This window comes from Peromyscus eremicus, chromosome 13 (assembly GCF_949786415.1).
Source record: "Peromyscus eremicus chromosome 13, PerEre_H2_v1, whole genome shotgun sequence".
In the NCBI taxonomy this organism is placed as follows: Eukaryota; Metazoa; Chordata; class Mammalia; order Rodentia; family Cricetidae; genus Peromyscus; species Peromyscus eremicus.
This window is the reverse complement of record NC_081429.1, coordinates 62,096,593-62,114,519: the sequence shown is the minus strand read 5'-3', so window position 1 is coordinate 62,114,519 and position 17,927 is coordinate 62,096,593. Positions and strand designations below refer to the sequence as shown.

Below are 17,927 nucleotides of genomic sequence, written 5' to 3'. Positions count from 1 at the left end.
TTTAAACTGTAATAGAAACACAAAACTCACAAAGATAATGAGAGGATTATCTTTACATTGAAATTAATTAAGGAAAGTTGTAGCAAAAGCAATATAATATGTTTTATGAAACTTTACTAATTACCTTTCTATATTTAGATAAAGTTATTTTTAATACTGGGAAATGTGTATGCATGTATACATGTGAAGCAACAACCATTGCCATAGGGAGGAGTTCTGGTTCTAGGAGCTAAGAAGCACCTGAGTATTTAGAACTGCAATAATTCACTTGTGTTTTATTATGTGTAGGTTGATCTCTTACAAAAATTGAAACCAATCACATAATACAAGTACTTTTTCGTTGTTGTTTCATATGTTTTTTGTTGTTGCTGCTTTCTGTTCTGCACAAATGATCTTGCTGCCCGGTTCAGAGTTCCGTCAGTTATCCTATATCCTCATGGCTATCACAGCCTACAGCTACCAAGAGTTTTGCTTCAGGGTTCCACCCCACATGGCCTTCTTCAATACGGAGACAATGGGTTCCCTTGTTTAGACCCACCTACTTCCCTCTGGAACTTCCTGCAACAACCACACAGAGGAAAATAGGCATCTCAACCCTACTAAGATTTAGTCCTCACCTGACATTTTAAATACCTCCACTGAAAGAAGAAAGGCAATTGAACAGAGGAGTGAGGGAGCACTCAACCAACAAACTTCTTCAGATGCTGAAGTCTCAGGAAAGAAACAGAATGGTACCCAGTTCTCAGAAACAGACAGGTCATCTGTCAAGTGCTCAGAACAAGATTGCTGGGGGAAACTGATATCACAACCTTACCCTCTAGACTCAGTTATTATTGCAGAGGAGGAGGCAATAAGATTGTGAGGGCCTGTCCAGGCCACCCAGCACTACATAGTGAGGCTCTGTATCAATATTTCAAAATACAGAGGAAGGGAGGGAAGGAGGGAGGGAGGGAGGGAGGGAGGGAGGGAGAAAAGAAGGAAGGACTGTAAGATGCAGAAACAGCGGCTGTCTACAGTCAAACAGTATGTCCCAGACATACCATAGTTGCATACATGAGCTCACATCAGCTGGAACTGACTGCACAAGATCAAACCAATAAAAATCCCACCCTTAGTTGAGAATGGTTGGCAATTTATGGCTTCTAGGGGACAGAGAGTCAAGTTATTTTCAAAGATGTCCCATGAATGGCTATCCACACACATGTACATTCAGGCAGCACTGCATGAACTCTAAGTTTAAAGTAAAAGAGCAAACAATATTGGGAAAACTAAGTGGTGAGGGGATAATAGAGTAATTAGAGAGGAAAAATTGAGGGGTACTAATTAAATTGTATTATGTACATGCATGAAATTCTCAATGAAATGTGTTATAGCTGCATTAAAAAATGAGTTGTAAGCATTCTACTCCCAAAGTAAACATTCCAAAACATGATCTATAAACATGGACTCACGTTCATAATCAATTGAATAATTACAATAAGTAGATAAATTTAAAATAACTTTCGAGTGGCAAGATGGCTCAGTAGGTAAAGGCTCCTGCAGTAAAGCCTGAGCTTAACCCCAAGGGAACCCACACAGTATAAACAGAGCAACCCAAAGATTTCCTCTGTCTTCCATACTCTAGTTCTGTGTTCCCCATTTCCTGCATGCAAACATGTGGGCAGGCACACAGAACAAATGAATAAAAGTAATTTTTAAAGTAAAAAGAACTTTGTTCACTAAGTTTTGGTTGAGGAAGCAGCATCTATTCACTGGTTTTAAAGTCCTTGCTTGAAAATGAAATACTCTATAAAGTCCAATAGCTATTTCTCTCACAATTTGGGTGGTCAAGGTTGGGGGTTGGTAATGTTCAAACACATTAATGGGGGTGAGGTGGTAGTGGCTGATTGTTCAAATATTGAAAGCATATATATATATATATATATATATATATATATATATATATATATCACTTGGAATATCATATATTGATATGGATTGTTACATATAATGTTTTATACAACATTGTGAAGTTATATTTACTGATATAATAAAAACAAATTTATATAAATTATTATACAATGTATTAATATCAATTAAATATGGAATTGTTATATAATTCCATTTTGTAACAATGTACTATAAACTACTAATTTAAATTTATATATGTATAATGAAATATTCTTAGATATAGTATATTATTAGATGTATTAGATGTGGTAATATATACAATATACCTGAAATGAACTAAAAGCTGGGAAGTCAAAATATACAAGATTGCATGCAAATTTTCAATTAGATATTACTAGAATGTGTAAAAATCTCTTCAGCAGATGGCTTAATCATATTGCTGCAGCTACTTCTGGAAAGGAGGTTTTGAGAATTCTTTCCCCAGTTCACTAGTCCATTTACATTGTTCAGAGTACTTTTGTCTTTGTCAATAAAGCTACTTCTACTCAATCCCTAACTTAAAAGGCATTTCTTGTTTTACATCTTCTGGTGACTGCTGGGATTTTCAAACAATCTGTACTGTTTTCTCTGAAAGTCAAATAAACTTGTTCCTGAACCTGAAATGAGAGTGAGAGGGGAGGGAGGGAGGGAGCAAGGGAGGGAAGGAGAGAGACAGAGACAGAGACAGAGACAGAGACAGAGAAATACAGACAGAGACAGACAGACAGAGAGAGAGAGAGAGAGAGATTGGAAGAAAAGACTCACCCTTTCGGTTCTGTGTTAACACAAATAATAGCAATTTCTTCCTGGAAGTTTAAGACAATGTGATCTCAACCCAAGGGGCAGAGAAGGGGCGTCACTGTATTGCTTTCTTTAAATGGCAATGCCGAAAGCTGGTTTTATAATTTGATTCATCACTGATCTCTTTCTCCTGAGAATTTATAATTAAATTTAAGATGATATGGACATGTAGTTGGAATGCTTTTAAATGGCAAGGAGATGAAAAACCACATTCACTACTGAGGCATGCCTTCGCTTCGCCCACACAAGAATCTGTTCCCATTACAGAGGGCTCAGTGAAGTCTCGCTGTGCATGTCTGAATGAAAGATGTGTGCAAAGCAAGAGTGGTTAGAAAACAGAGCTCACACATTCTTCTGTGCTTCTACATGGCAGTTGTGCATAATATGTCTACCATCCTTTATGTTTCTACATGGCCATTTACTTAAATGAAAAGCAGAATAGGAAACAAAATGGTGGTCAGTTTTTTGAAAGGAATTACAAAGATGTTGTCATGAAATAATTATTGTATGAATACAAACAAAAAAGGTAAGAATTTTCAAATGACATCTTGAGAAATCTAATAGTGCCCTCCAGACTCTGCTACTCAACTCAGAAACATAATCCAGGCTCACATCTATAGTCTAGATTTGAGTCCTAGAAAACACACACACACACACTCACATCCTGCAAATCTGTGACTTTTTGCTACTTACACTTTTTGCTACTTATAGTTTATTAACGTCTCTAAAATTTAAAAGAGTTTGAAATCTGGCCGTATTTTTATTCTTTTCTAATTTCCATGATGTAGTTTCCCATATTTTAACTTCCATGGTACAGGATTGTTTTCTCCTTACTAAATACCCCAGCAGACTGTCTCCATTGTGAAGTCACCCACAAAGCTCCGGCACGGCTGTCTAGATGGAGAGATGTATTTTGTTTGATCATATTTTACTTGAAATCAACTCAATTGTCCTATGTTTGTAAAAAGCTTTCATAGATCTGTTTTCTTTCAAATCTTATGTGCTTTCCAATTTAATTGTCTAAATTCAGTTCTTAATCACTAGATGGCAGAGCAATCTTATAACAATAAACAATTAGAAACTTAAGATTTTAAAGCTGATGTTTGTCAACTATGGGCTAACATGCACCATATTTCCATTCCTTCATACATAGTATGTGTTAAAAAGATACCACATAGAAGATCTCAAGTTCAAAGCCAACTAGGGCTATGTCATGATACTTTATCTCAAAAGTAAAGAGGTGGAGAGGAGGGGACAGACTGGAGAGATATTAGGAGGGGTTATGAACACTTGCTATGCTTGCAGAGGACTTGAATTCGGTTCCCAGCACCCAAAGTTCATAATGCCCTGTGACTCCAGCTCCAGGGAATTCAATAACCTCTTCTGGCCTCCATGAGTATCCCCACACACATGGTATACACACATGCACACACACACACACATACACACACACACACACACACACACGCACACACACACACACACAAATACATAGATAGACAAATAGATAAAATAAATCTTGAGAAATGAAAGAAGGATACATATTGAAACCTTTGTGAGCCAGAGATACATGATTCCTAAATCATATAACTAAAGTTCTTCTTTATAGATCCTGAAGAAAATAAATTTAAGTCCATATGTATACTACTATTATATCTTAAAACTAAAATTGCAAATAACCTAAGGGCCTTTAACTATGGTTAATTGAAGGTCTTCCCTGTAGAAATTATGCAGTGCATTTTTACTACAACAATTTCTCCTCTCTTGTTCAGACAAATGTTTGTTCTGATCAATTTCTTCTCCTGAGCTGTAAAATCCTTGGGTCCCCAAATGCTACCCATCACAGGAATGTTTGCCTGATGTCTTATAAGAAGGCTTTTATAAATTTATCTGTCTCATAGTGTGGATGAGGGTCAAAGAAAAATATCTAGCCTGTAAACAAATATATTGAGAAATAGAACTTTCATCTCTTTCTTCTCACTTAAATTCCCAGAGGACATGTGCTTTGGACCCTTATTTTGAATGAAAGGAAATGGGTAACATGGTGGTTCTTGACGGAGTGTCTCTGGTGTCAAGACCTCTGTGAGGCCAGATGGGAAGAAGAAAGTGTTGGTTCTAACAGCTTGTATTTCAGAACAATTGCCTTCCTGAACAAGCTCATCTCATTCCATGCTAGGGTCGTGAAGGTCTGAGATACCATTATTTAAAGCTTCTGTGAGTGTCATACTCACTTCACTGTCCTCTTGTAGTACAAAGGAAGCAACAGCAAATGGTACCACCCATCTTTTTAGACCTGTCCACAGACACTGTCTCTCAAGGCATGGCCAATCTCAGCTCTCTGGACCTGCCCACGGACACTGTCACTCAAGGCATGGCCAACCTTAGCTTGGCCTGGCTTCCAGAGACTCTTCTAAGCAAAGTCCCTACTTCCCTGGAGTGCCTATTACCACAGGAAAAGACAAGGAGAGGAACATTCATTTTTCCCTTTAGCCTCTGCTGAGTAAGTACCAGCAGTACCATGTCCTTGTTTCTCATGCTTTAAAAGTCAGAAGCATCTGAAGCCACCAGAGACCGCTGAAGGGGACTGTGATTTGACAATGTGTTTTCACCTCAGCTTCAAGGTTGTGGCATGTAGGCAGGCAGGTAAGTATGAAAGGGTTGTGGGGACTTTCACTTTCTGTTGTTAAATCTACTAAGTTTTATTGTAATAAGATACCAAATGTAAGTACATTTTTAGGATATTCATCCAAATTATCATTTTCTGTGCTCTCTGTCATTGATCTAAGTGAACAGGAGTAGGCATTTGTTGTGTTTGAATATGAAGTGCCAAGTCTTGGTCCCCAGCTTGCTTTATTCGGAGATGATTGGATCGTGAATGTATAAACTTCATCAACGGATTAAAGCATTGAGTTCACAGCTGAAAGTGTTATTAGTATATGGGGCCCAGCTGGAAGAAATGGGTCACTAGGAGTTGTCATTGAATGATATATCCTGTCCCTGGACACTTCCTGTTGGTTTGCTCTCCTCCAATTTGCCAAGGTGAGCCACTTATCTCTACCTACCCTGAAATTGTCTCACCACATATAGGCCATGAAGCAGAAACATCCAGTGAGCACTGACTGAAACTTTGGAAATTTTAACAAAACACTCCCTTACGTTGTTTGTCAGAGCTTCTGTCACAGGGACTAAAGAATTGACTACCACAGCATCCAAAGGCTACTGAGTTGAGCTAAATTCCTGTTCTACTAAGAATGATTTTATTTTATAATCTAAAGCAACATGAAAAATTGTTATTAAAATCTGAGAAATTACAAAGAAGATGACCTCAACATAATTTCAGGGCAGTCTACAAATGAACAGGCTTGGTAAATGATGACAGAGGTAATATCCTGAGTACTGCCATTAAAGGTTTTTTTAATCATACACAAAAGCTTTTTCAGTTAACTAGCAAAACTGCTGGTTTTACTTTACTTAAAATGGAAAAAATGAAAAGTAAAGACAAGACTGTCTTATTAGGTATTACTTAGGTTTCTTTCCATGTGCCATTTGGAAATGCAAATAATTGTGGCCAAGTTATAAAACTAAAATTACACATACTTATGTGCAATGCTCATCTATAATTCTGTCTGCAAGAATGACTTTTCAGACTGTTATGGGTTTGTTGTTACTGTTGTTAGTTTCCTCACATACAGAGATGCAACACATGGCTCAAGCCCCTGAATATTTGCAAAAGCACTACAGAGAATGTGGTGAACCTATCCACCTATCCTCATACAGTACTGAGGAGGTACTAACATACTTCATACAAGTAAACATTATAGGTAGGTAGATAGATAGATGATAAAGATAGATAGATAGATAGATAGATAGATAGATAGATAGATAGATAGATAGATGATAAAGATAGATAGATATAGATAGATGATAAAGAGAGATCTAAATAGTAATTTTATGTAATTAAATATCTATCCTTAGATAGATGATAGATAGATAGATATAGATAGATGAGATAAATGATAAATATAGACAGATAGATGATAAATAGATAGAGATCTAAGTAGTAATTTTTATATAATTAAATATCTACCCTTAGTAAGTAAACATATATATATATATACACACATACATACATACATACATATCCTGCAGCTGCCTAGCCTTTGGGCTAAGATTGAGTGCAAAATATTCACCTTCCTGATTTCCCTCTTTGCCTGCAGGTCCCTCTCAAAGGTTACTTCCTGCCTAAAGCCCACCCTGACTACTGCATGAAAAGTCTCAAAGTATCACACACATATAAAACCAGGATACTCTAACCCACTGGCTCTTGTGACTTTCTCCTTTAATTATTCTGTTTTGTTTTATTTTTATGTATTTTGAGGCACTATGTATCCCAGGCCAGCCTAGACCTGGGATAGTCTTAAACCCTTGATCCTTCTGAATTATTGTGCTGGGATTATAGATCACCACGACTACATCCAGCTTTGCTCTCCCCTTATGCCTGCTTCCCTGTTTTTCTTTAGGTGACAGCTCTCACTTCTATATGCATTGTTGGTCTCTTTATGATATGATTACAACTTATAACATATTTGGCTTTTCTCCTTAACATATGCTGATATCCTAAAATAGTGCCAGGATTTCATTAAGTGTTCAATCAATATTTGTTGAATTGATTTGGTGAATATTGTTTACTTATGATTCTTTAGGTTGTAGAATCATTCAGTAATACCCATTCATACGTAAAAAATAACCTTCCTTCCTAAAGCCAACTGTAGTACCATTGCTGTGGATATGTTCTGTATGCTGTGAATGTATTGCTCTGATTGGTTGATAAATAAAATGCTGATTGGACAGTAGCCAGGCAGGAAGTATAGGCGGGAGAAGCAGAGAAGAGAATGCTGGGTAGAAGAAGGATGAGTCAGGAGACGCTGCCAGTCACCAGCCAGACACAGAGGAAGCAAGATGTAAAAGTACCAGTAAGCCACAAGCCACGTGGCTACTTATAAATTAATAGAAATGGGTTAATTTAAGATATAAGAACTGGATAGCAAGAAGCCTGTCACAGGCATACAGTTTATAAGTAATATAAGTCTCTGTGTGTTTACTTGGGTCCAAGCAGCCGGCCACAGAGCCACAGGAATTGAACAGAACCAGGAAAACATTAGCTACATACCATCAATGAGATTTAGAACATACTGGATGAAAACATGACTTACTTTAATGCTGGACCATTACCTGATTTTCAAAGAAATATCATTTTATTTGTTTATTTCTTTCTTTCTTTTTCTTTTTTCTTTTTTTGGTTTTTTCAAGACAGGGTTTCTCTGTGTAGTTTTGGTGCCTGTCCTATTTGTTTATTTCAAGTGTGGTTCATACTTATGAGAACATCAAATAATTGAGATTGTGATGATACTACATTTTAACATTTTCATTTCAGATATCTTAATCTAAAATGGACATTTCATACATTTTAATTTTTTTACTTATGGAACTTATTTCAAAGATAATGTGGTATTTTAAGATAATATTAACTACAAGAGACTCAGGTGGGTATAAAATTAGATATTTTATCTAAGACAGTTTTTCAAAATCACTTCAAGTCTTTATCTTTTAACTGTCTTTACACTGTATTTAGCCTTCTCTCTTATTCTTCCCAACACGAAAAAATAATTAGTGTCTGTAGACAAAACCTCTATTTCGGAGGCTACAGATTAGCCTGGTTGGAGTAGTACTTGCCTCATATGCTCAAAGTCTTGGTTCCAGCATTAGCACCACATAACTAAACTGGTGGTATACATCTATAATCCAAGCAATGTGGGAGCAGAAAGATTAGAGTTCAAGGTCAACCTCAGCTACATATTGAGTTCAAAGCCAACTTGAACTAATGTCTAGAGAGAAAGTGGAGAGAGAGAGAGAGAGAGAGAGAGAGAGAGAGAGAGAGAGACTATCCAGATATTGTAGTAGTCAAGTTCTTTGTTCTAATTTGTTCTTTATCTACTTGCTGCTTATTCAGTGCTCTTTTATTAACCATCTTGGATTTTTTTATTTTATAATCAAGAGAACAGCATATAAGTCTTAAGGGGTCTTTGATTTGATTCTTTTCATTAAAAAGAGTTTGATAATACTTGGGAGAAAGTTTCTAAAGCAAAGTTCCTCAAGCATTGCCTCTTTTTCCTCTCTTCCCTCTGAACTGGGCTCCAGAGGATGGGACAAGAGGCAAGGAGCACTGGACCTTCCATCCAAAGGGACATTTCTAGTTTTATCAAATTCATGAACTATACAGAAAAGTAAACTAATACCAAATTTTGTTCTGCTCTGCATAGGCTTCATTTACATTGTTTTGTAACTAATACAATCAAGTAATTTCACTGAAGAACAAAAGCAAATGTCAATTTTACTTTGTATCTCCCTTCTGAGTCACTGCCAGAGCATACAGTGGATTCTAAGTAAGGCTGGAATCATTACTGGAGAGCCTAAGTCCATTTCTTGGTCTTTACCCCCAGTTTATCCTTTATAACATGCATCCACAATTATATAAGAGTCAACTTACCATAGATTTAAGGTCAAGACTAGCTGTGATTGAATCTCAGAACCAGCTGAACATCAAAGCAATATCTGGAAATTTATATAATTAACTTTCTATTTTCTCAGAAAAGCTACTCACTGGACACTTTTATATTTCAGGAGAACAAAAGACAAGAAAAGCAAAGGGAGGAAGAAGGAGGAAGACGGGGAAGGAGGGCCAACATCCAACAAGCAAAGCCAGCGTTTCCCTTGTACCTCTACTATGAGGGAGATTTCCATGTTCCTTTAGTACACAACAGAGGTGAGTTCAAGATATTCCCTTGTACTATGGTTACATGGGGAAAATGTATTTGTAAACACACGTCACTCTGAGGAACATTTACTATCTTCTTAACAAGTAAACAAACACAAATCAAAAGTCTTACACAGAGGGAGGTGCTGTGGGATAGTCTGTATGTCAAGTGTGTTGCTGATTGGTCAATAAATAAATCACTGATTGGCCAGTGGCCAGGCAGGAAGTATAGTATAGGCAGGACAAGGAGGAGAATAAAGCTGGGAAGAGGAAGGCTGAGGCAGAGAGACACTGCCAGCTGCCACGATGACAAACAGCATGTGAAGATGCCGGTAAGCCACGAGCCATGTGGCAAGGTATAGATTAATAGAAATGGATTAATTCAAGATAGAAGAAGTAGATAAAAAGAAGCATGCCATGGCCATACAGTTTGTAAGCAATATAAGTCTCTGTGTTTACTTGGTTGGGCCTGAGCGGCTGTGGGACTGGCAGGTGACAAAGATTTGTCCTGACTGTTGGCAAGGCAGGAAAACTCTAGCTACAGGGAAGTTGAATAATTTTAAAGCTCTTAAGTATTAATGCTATTACTTTTAGTTATCTTCAATTATTAACTTAATCATTATTGCAAATTTATTGAAACACCATGTGCTGGGGATGTCTTTCTACATGCTGTGAATGTGTTGCTCTGATTGACTGATAAATAAAATGCTGATTGGCCAGTAGCCAGGCAGGAAGTATACTATAGGTGGGATAAACAGAGAGGAGAATTCTGGGAACAAGAAGGCTGAGTAAGGAGTCGCCAGCCAGACACAGAGGAAGCAAGATGTAAAAGTACCGGTAAGCCACAAGCCACGAGGCAACTTATAGATTTATAGAAAATGGGTTAATTTAAGATATAAGAACAGATAGCAAGAAGCCTGTCATGGGAATACAGTTTATAAGTAATGTAAGTCTCTGTGTGTTTACTTGGGTCTGAGTGGTGGCAGGCCTGAGTGGGACTGGAGAAAACTCCAACAACAACCATGACTTTGAAGAAAATATAAAGGAAGAGTACACTGCTAGAATTATCTTCAAATTTCCATAGAAAGATTTAAGATTTTAATTTTTTTCAGTAATTAGTTGTTAACCAACTAGCTAAAGAATGCTTATTTTGTACTAACAAACCATTTAACCAGTGTGGAGATCATAGAACATATAAATATTAGTTAAAATGTGGAATATAAAATTAAGTTTGTACTAAAACATTAAGTCCTTTTCTAGTTAGTGACTTAGCACTAAATTAATAAAGTAAAAGTATGCCTCAATTTCTCTACTCATTAACATATTAAAAAAGACAAAATATGAGCACTGAGTTTAGAGGGGAAATATTTCAACAGTATTATAAATAAATTTGCCTTGAAATGTGAGTTGATCCCAATGAATTAGTCAATAGAAATTCACTTATTTACTTAATATTCACTTATCCATCAAATTTTAATGAACATTATCTACTGTAAGAACACACTCGGGGCCTTTGAAAGAGAAATTTAGGGGACAGTTTCCTGCTTACAAATAATCAAAATATACGAAAGTTACAGAAAGTTATGATGTATATGTGTGCACATTTGATGTCCCTTACATACATTCTGAATTTTACATGTACATTGATTGTCTTAGTTACTCTTCTATTACCGTGACAAAACACCGTGGCCAAGGCAACTCATAAAAGAAAGACAGACTCAGAGGGTTAGGGTCTGTGACCATCATGGAGGGAGCATGGTAGCAGGCAGGCAGTGATGGCACTGGGCAGTAGCTGAGGGCATACTATCTGATTCACAAGCACAAGGCAGAGAGAGAATTTCCTGGGAATGCATGGGTTTTTGAAACCTCACAGACTCCCCCCTACCCCCTGACAGATTTACTTACTCCAACAAGACCACACTTCCTAGTCCTCCCCAAACAGCTCTACCAACTGGAGACCAAACATTCAAAGATAAGAGCTTCTGGGGGCTCTTCTCATTCAGAGCACCACACAGAAGTCATAAACTCAATTCTATTTCCCATTCTATGTGCTCTTCGGGACTTTTTTTTTTAATTATTATTATGTATACAGCATATATGACAGCAGACCAGAAGAGGGCACCAGATCTCATTACAGATGGTCATGAGCCACCATGTGGTTGCTGGGAATTGAACTCAGGACCTCTGGAAGAGCAGTCAGTGCTCTTAACTGCTGAGCCATCTCTCCAGCCCCAACTTTAGGACTTTTTAAATAGTATCTCAGAACCGTCCTCTGAGTTTGATTAATTCTGTTTATTTTCCTTAATTACAATGAAATCTGAGACTTTCCTAGAATGTAAAACAGGAACCTTCAATCATTTTGAAATGAGTTGAGGATACCTCAACTCAAATAAGCTAGGAGTGAAAGGAATATGGAGTTTCACTTGGCATTAAGTTATCTTAAAGGAAATGCCATATTCAGCCATCTTACTTGGTAATGGAACAGAATTCGAGCCTTAGACTTAAGAAATGGGGTACATGGCAGGAAGCAAGTGGAAATCCAATACTGTACATCAAACATGGAGCCTTTGGGTGTAGCAGGCAGAATGAGTAAGTCAAGATTCTCTGTGTGGGTTCAGTCTTTCTTAAATGTTCTATTTGTTTATCACTTTTTAATAATAAAAATGATTCAAATTATGAAATAGACAATTTACCCATGAAAGAAACAACATAACAGTATAATGCATGCCTGTTGATAATGCTATTTGTTCAACAAAAATCTATCATTATTATGCCAAGCACTAGAAATAAAAGCTAAGATAGTGAATATATTCTTTCCTGCCTTTATAGACTGAAGAAGGAGCCAAGGTGGCAGTAGGACCTCATTCTTTAAACATAGAACGTGGGCAAAGCTGGATGCTGGAACACTCCATAAGTACTGCCCACCTAGGCTGGAGGGCAGAAACATCAAAAACTTCAATGATTCTAATTCTGTAATGCTTTATTTCCTTTCTTTACTGAGCTGAAAGTCATTCTTTTTTTAAGGAAGAAAACCAAAATCCAAAGTGGTTCCTTCCAAAAACCCTTTTCTAAGATGTATAATAGTGTTACTCCTGGCTCATGCTGACAATTGGCAACAGATTCATTTTGTCTGCCAGCTGTCCAGCATACATCCGAAGAAACATAGTACTTCCTCAAACCCACTGCTCCTACTTGGATTCCTTTACCATCTTTCCCCTTTTCCCTTGCCTAAGGGGGAAACAATGGCACTCTTGTTTCTAAATCTGTTGGTAAGTCCACAGTAGGTGCCTTGGGAGAAGGCTGTGTTATGCCCCAGAAGCCGGGACATAGGTGCACAGTAAAACAGGGAGGGGATATTTGTTGCCAATGACTAACTCTGGCAACACTAGGATACACTACAAATGTATTTTTCCAAGTCCAATTCCATAGCCATTTTTCAAATTTAGATTCAGAATTCTGGATTATATCTTCATGACATTTTCAATTTCAAAAAAATAAAAAGGTGTATTATGCAATGGCTAGTTTCAAAAATTTTCCCTCACAGGTGCTGATTTAGAATTTAGTAACCACTGAGCATTAAGATAGTTACCAAAAACTCATACTAGGATTTCACTTTTAGTTTATACTCAGAAAATCTACTTATAGCCATTTTTATAGATCATTTGTGTCTATTTACTGTATGCTTGATTACATCCATGCTAGAGATACAAGAGTTATACATACTACTCCAGAAAAGCTTTTAGGTGAAAAGGAGGAACATTCATAAAATCATATTTTAAAATATATATTTTTGCTAAGGACTTTTTAAATGAAGTATATTCTCGCTGGTTACTTTTTAAATGATTTCAAGTAGTCATAATGGCATTATACATAACTAGACTTTCACCTCCTCTAAGACTTAAACCTTATTATATTGTGGAACGGGGGGCAGAAAATATGAAAGATGGAAAAATAGGGTGAAGGTCTGCAAAATACCATTCTTTGGACTCAATGTGACCGTTTCAACCATTAATTCACAACAGCTGTAGTTATCTGCACTGGACCCATACTGAACAACACTGCCATCAATCAAGGAAACAGGGAGGGATAGGGCGGCTCAGTAGGCCCCTGCTCTTTGTTGCTGAACGCATGGCCCTTGATAGATTCTGGGAGAGGAGGAATCAATGTCTTTAGGTGTGTACCCAGTCCTGAGTCCACCAGGCTCCAATGAATAGCTCCAAAAGCAAGTTCATACAAACAGTCCTAGTTTATCTCAGTGGGTCACAAAACAAAACAAATATATCTAAATGTGAGAATGATTTAAGTAGAGAAGAGACCATGAACAAGGATAGTGGGGGATGAAAGCAGTCAGCATGCATGGCAAAAATGTTCAAAATTGTCTAAGAGCAAATTTAATAAATTTTTGAAAGTAAGGAAAAACAGATTCGTAAGCAGGCCTTGAAAAGTTCAAGGAATTCCACATGGTGCAGTGAAAAAGACTTCCTGGAAGGTGAGAGAGATTCCCATGAATAATCATTGAGAAGAGGAAAAGTACCATATGGGTAGGACCAGAGGGGGGAATATCGATTATATAGAAAAAGTACTGGGAGATTTTGGTAAAACGTGAGTAACTTTCTAAGGCACAATCAAAAGTTAGTGAGTTGTATAGCTGATGTTTGGATACCTAAGCCCTCATCATTCTTATGCTTCGTTAGACAACCAGACTTCTGCACTAGAGAGAAGACAATTTTGTACAAATAAAATTTTGAAATTCAAAATCTAAAGTGGAAATTGATTAACAGGATGCAATAAAATGGATCCTAGAGCTTGCATAAAGGAAAGAAGCCCAAGAGTGTGAATTAGCTTGAAAGAAAAAAAGGAAAGTAAGTTAACTTAAGACATCTTGAAATGAGAGATTAAAGCGATCAGTGTTTAAAACTGAGATTGTTACTATAGGGAAGAATGTGAGCTCTGTGATTTCTATTCAGTTCCTGGCCCTTAATAACCAGTATTTCATCTCCAGGTGCATGGTCTATGCAGCCACCAAATGTCCTTGTCTAAATATCCGGTGAAAATTCCCACAGCTTTTCTGAGATCCTGTAGGATATTTATGGGAAAACCAAGTCCATGTCATGAATAAGTCTTGAGATATTTGCATGAATATCATTAGCAAATGGCTGCCTACCAGATATTATTTCCCTTTTTAGATTAGTTTATAGGGCACAGGAAATGAATTTTCCCCAGAATATTCTGGTTTTATTGCATAAAAGTGACTCTCTTTCATAGCAAACAATAACATTGTGATCTCTGTTTTCTTTAAACTAACCAGATAATATTTGCTTGTTTGTTTTCAAATTTGGGGGGAATATCCAACTTGAAAAGTTCAATTTAAAGCCATCAACTACTTACATTTTAAATTACATGATATACAGCTCTTTACTTTCTCTTTTCTTTTAGTCTTAAAACTTAACTAGTTTTAAGAACTAGTCTTTTATTTTATTTTATTTTATTTTTTTCTTTATTAAGAAATTTTCTACTCACTCCACATACTATCCACAGACCCCCCCTCCTCCCTCCTCCCACCCCAAGAACTAGTCTTAATGGTTGTGTAGCCTGGTGTTCCTGTGCGACTCCCAATAATGGGAGTCAGGGTGTCTCTGACTCTTTTGCCTGAGGTTGGGACCCTTTTCCTCCTACTGGGTTACCATGTCCAGCCTTGATATTAGGGTTTGTGTCCATTCTTATTGTATCTTATTAGGCCATGTTCAATGGATGTCCCTAGGAGACCTGTTTTTTTTTGGGGGGGGGGGAGGAGGAAACAGAGGAGAATCTGATCTAGGGGAAGGTAGTTTATATATATATATATATATATATATATATATATATATATATATATATATATATATACAAAATGAAATTTTTAAAAAGAAAAACATTCTCAGCTCTGTTTCTGGTTTTTGTTTTTGTGGGTTTATAAAGGAATTTGAAAACAAGCATCCTCTAGCAACACAGCACAAGTTCAAATGTCTTCTTTGTGCTTGTTAAGTTGGGTGAAATGAATTAGTTGGTTTTGGGGATTTGAAAGAAAATGAAATAAAAGAAAAATATGATTGTAGATTTTTTTATAATACTAAAAGCATGTCCTCCATAAAATTCAAATGTGATCATTTGAATATTTGCATAATAGAAGATAATTGGGTAAATTTGGATGTTCTTGTGGCATCAATGAAATATCAATGACTAAGAGGTCATTGTCAATTATGAGATTTTCATGATCTCAAACATACTTGATATGACTGGACTGCATGATCAAATGAGATAAGATGTGCCTGATGCAAAGAGAAACAGAAGGCCTATCTCCAACAGTCTCTATCTCTGACACTGTAGGGTTCAGCTGCAGGAAAGGAAGGTGTCTGTAGGTTCTGGATTGGTAAACAGAAGAGTTGATTGAAAGGCATTATTAAACCCATCTGTATGTACCTAAGCTTCTCTGTGAGTTAGGAACTCCAAGAAATCATTCTCTGTATCTATATCAAACCACAAGTGTACCAATACCCATGTGCTCAACATTGTTCTACCTCAGAGTACCAGTACCCATGTGCTCAACATTATCCTGCCTCATATCATTCAATAAGATAAGCTTGTTTGTACCTATGAGCTCTGGGTTTTGTGATCCTTGAACAGTATAACAAGTAAAAAGTTTAGTCAGAACTTAGAGGAATATAAAAAGTGTAGTGAATATACTCTTTAAGCCATGACCTTATGCTAGCCTATATATGATGAACTGTAAACTCCAGTATTTAAAGTTTCCAAAAAGAAATAATAGTCAGAAAATTAAAGACTAGTTCTTTTATAGGAACTAACTAACTGTTAAATTTGTTGGATGTTAATTTAACATCATTGGACTTAAGATCTAACTAGAAATGTTAGTAAACATACTTTTGTTTTGTTTTGTTTTTTATTCTTTGTGGGCCTGCCACCCGCTCCCAAATAAACACAGGGAGACTTATTCCTACTTGTGAATTCCCAGCTTAGCTTGGCTTATTTCTATCCAGCTTTTCTTAACTTAAATTATCCCATCTACCTTTTGCCTCTGGGCTTTTATCATTCTCTATTCATATTCCTTTCTTTCCTTCTTACTCAGTGGCTGGTTGTGTGGCTGTGTGGCTGGTCCCCGCCATCCTCTCTCCTTCGCCTTTTTCTCATTCCTCGTTCTTCTCTCTCTATTCTGCCTGCCAGACTCGCCTATTTCTCTCTCCTACCTAGCTGTTGGCTGTTCAGCTCTTTATTAGACCAATCAGGTATTTTAGGCAGGCAAAGTAATACAACTTTACAGAGTTAAACAAATATAACATAAAAGAATGCAACACATCTTTGCATCATTAAACAAATATTTCACAGCATAAATTAATGTGATACATTTTAAACTAGATATTTCACAAGTTAAAAAAAAGTAAAGGTGATGATAAGATAGGAAAATGAATGTTATCTTAGTGTGAGAATACATGGATTTTCACAATGGTAAAATTGTGGGTAATGGGAAGTTTTCATATCAAATTTGTGTTCCTATTAAAATACTGTTAATAGATTAGAATACTACCAACAGTGCTGAGGGTGCCTGAACGGTACCCTGGTAATCAGATTGGTGAATACCCTAACTGTCATCGTAAAGCCTTCACCCAGTAACTGATGGAAACAGATGCAGAGATCCATAACCATGCACTAGGCTGAACACTGAGAGTCCAGTCAAAGAGAGGGAAGAGGGAATTATATGAGCAAGGGGGGCATCAAGATCATGATGGGGAAATCTACAGAGACAACTGAACCAAGTTCAAAAGAACTCACGAACCTTAGAGTGACCGCTGCGGAACCTGCATGGAACCAGACTAGGCCCTCTGCACACAGGAGACAGTTGTGTACCTGGGTCTGTTTGAGGGGCTGGTGTGATCACGATCTATCCCTGGTGCATGAGCCGGCTTTCTGGATCCCATTACCTATGGTTGGACACCTAGCTCACCCCTGATAAGGTGGGGAGGGGCTTGATCCTGCCTCAACTGGATGTACCAGGCTTAGCTGTACCCCCATGGGAGAACTTATCCTGTTGGAGGAGGGGGAGGAAGGCGAGGGGGGGGTAGGAGGAGGGATAAGAGAGGGATCTGTGGTTGTTATATAAAATGAATTTTAAAAAATTTAATTAAATAAAATAAAATACCATTAATAACTTATCTCATTAAAACTCATTTATCCTGGACCTGGAAGATGGCTCAGTGGGTAAAATGTAGTTGCACAAGCGTTAACCTGAGTTCAGGTCCCCAGCATTCATATAAAAGCTGGAGCAGAATACATCTATTACACTAGTGCTGAGGGGTTGGATGTGGATCCCTGGAGCTCACTGGCCATTCAA

At 37.2% G+C, this 17,927-nt stretch overlaps 1 protein-coding gene across 1 annotated transcript in view; it reads right to left on the bottom strand.

The window, feature by feature from the left end:
* The window catches only part of Col5a2 (collagen type V alpha 2 chain), a 162,742-nt gene that overhangs the window by 66,764 nt on the left and 78,051 nt on the right, over positions 1 to 17,927 (bottom strand). The window lies entirely within an intron of this gene.